Source organism: Tupaia chinensis, unplaced genomic scaffold (genome assembly GCF_000334495.1).
Source record: "Tupaia chinensis unplaced genomic scaffold, TupChi_1.0 Scaffold000023_1, whole genome shotgun sequence".
Taxonomy (NCBI): domain Eukaryota; kingdom Metazoa; phylum Chordata; class Mammalia; order Scandentia; family Tupaiidae; genus Tupaia; species Tupaia belangeri.
The window spans coordinates 3,787,355-3,789,664 of record NW_006159453.1 but is presented as its reverse complement, the minus strand read 5'-3'; the positions used below and the strand labels follow the sequence as shown (position 1 = coordinate 3,789,664).

Below are 2,310 nucleotides of genomic sequence, written 5' to 3'. Positions count from 1 at the left end.
GGAAGGAGTTCTTGGCACACCTGCGTCACATGAGATTTAATCATTTTTATAATAAGGAAGTGTAAACAGTGGGGAAATGATGGCACTGCATATTTTCTTCCAAATGTTAACTAATGCCTTTCAAGGTCAACTTTATGGTTTGTTCTGGGAAAACTAATTCTTTTTGGTCTCTGACTTTAAGTATCTCATAATCTGAAAGACAAGAATGAAGATACAATTTGATGCAACTCAATTAGATTGATAAAAAGACAGAAAGGAGACCAGTTGTCTACCTAAGAGTTAATAAGAATTTGAACTGATGCAGTGGCCAAAAGGATGAAATGGGAGTGGGAGGCTGAGAGTCATTTCTGAAGTTGATAGAGTCAAATGATTTAATGGGCAATTGGATGCAGTGGAATGAGAGTGTGAGGTGGAGGTAAGAAGCTCTTGGGCTCCTGTTGAGTAATTCTGACCTCATGTTTTAAAAGTAAATAAATAGGGAGAAAGATACTGGTGATGTCAATGGTTCTCTCTTAAAAATAAATAGGAAGCACATGAAAAGGAATAAAAAGAGTCACAGAACGGGGGAGAAGTTCATTTCGTGTTGCGTGCTGTCCAAGTATGAGTGGATAGATCTGCAAAAAAGAGCTTTTTTTTTTTAAGAATTTTTAAATTTTAACTTTATTTATTTTATTCATTTTAAATTTTGACTAGAGAGGGGCAGAGTGAGGGAGAGTTCAAAAACAAGCTGCCAGGTCCAGGACTCAAACCATGGGAGCCCATGTGGAGTCCAGTGCCCTTAACCACCACACCACCTGCCAGCCCCTGAAAAAAGAATATGTAGCACTGCAAAAAGCCAGCATGGCTTCTTTAGGAAAAACAATAGCTGAAGTAAAATTGGAGTCAGAAATGGAAACAGATAGTGGAGTACCTAATGCGTCTGGAAGGAAAAATGGAAAAACTGGTGCTGGAGAATGTGGCCCCTGGGAGAAAGCCAATGTGACCAGGCCGCATATCATGAGCAGAAGTGATCCTGAAGAACCTCAGCCCCTGCCTAGCAAGAAGCAAGTCCGGGATGCCCTGGCCACCATCTCAGAGGTCAGCTATGTTGACCTGCTCCATGGAAACAAGTAGTGCCATGTCAGATTTAAAACACCAGAGGATGCGTGCTCAGCAGTAAATGCATTGGCAGAAGTGAAAAAATAAAAACAACTGGACACTCGAGATCCTTTCTGGTGATCACAAAGAGATAGTAGCAGAAGATTGTGGTTGATAGACCAAACACAATCAGCCTCAGGGAAAGAAAAGAGGCACTGAGAAGTTGATCACCAAAGCTGAAAAGATCAGACTGGAAAAGACTCAACAAGCAAATTAACACTTAGATTTTCTGAATATGACTAAGAAGAATTGCAGTTCACCTCTTAATATTTCACTGAATACTTGAGCTGTTTTTAGGAAGTTATTTTTTTTTTTTTATTTTGGGAGTACTATTTAACAAATTTTTTTTCAAAACCTACATTTAAATAAAAGAAATACTTTTGTTCCTAAAAATAAATAAATGTATAAATAAAAAGTTGAAGTCTACATATCAGTTTTGTTGGCATGCAAGGCAGAACTGAGATGCTGTTCTGATGTGCTTTTGTCATCTACTGTTCCATAATTACGCTTGATTGAATTGACAGTTGAACTATTTTAAGCCAGGGGACTGTAGCATAGCCTCCAAGGCAAACCGCAGAGCAGAATTCACTTCCAAAGAGTGTCAAAGCTGCCCTGGATGTCAAACCCTTGATATCACAACCAAAGAAAAGGCTCAGCATAGTTAGGGTGGGGCAGGGGTCAGAGAGAGACTACAGTTGTGGCACCAGGGTTTCAGTATTCTGTGTCATGAATGAGGGTGTTGTTTTGCCTTTTTGGAAGCATACATGTATGCGTTGGAGAGTTTGTAGATTCTGGCAGTCCTAGAAAGGGTGGAGCAGGAGACTAAAAGGAGGGAAGGGAAGAAAACAAAGAACATAGGCAGGGTAACTTGTCCAACACCAACAGCAGATACATCATTTTCCTCTTGAAGAAGTGAAACTAATGTCAAGATGAGTAGGACAGTGAAATGGTTGAGAGTATGGTCTCCCAAGTCAGACTGGTTGAATTGATTTTTACTAGCCGTAAGGTTCTGAGCTAGTTACCCAATCTTTCTGAACTCTTAACAAGAACTTGACACTTAGTAGATGCTCAGTAAATATTAGCTTCTGCTATTTTAAGTAATTTGGGACAGAAAGGGAAATTATAACTATTTTTTTTAACCCTGAACAGGAAGTTTTGGAAAAACTAATATAT

The 2,310-nt window shown here is 39.2% G+C and overlaps 1 pseudogene; it reads left to right on the top strand.

The window, feature by feature from the left end:
• The first annotated feature begins 374 nt into the window (after positions 1-374).
• Positions 375-1,380, top strand: LOC102478046 (la-related protein 7-like; annotated as a pseudogene).
• The last annotated feature ends 930 nt before the right edge of the window (positions 1,381-2,310 follow it).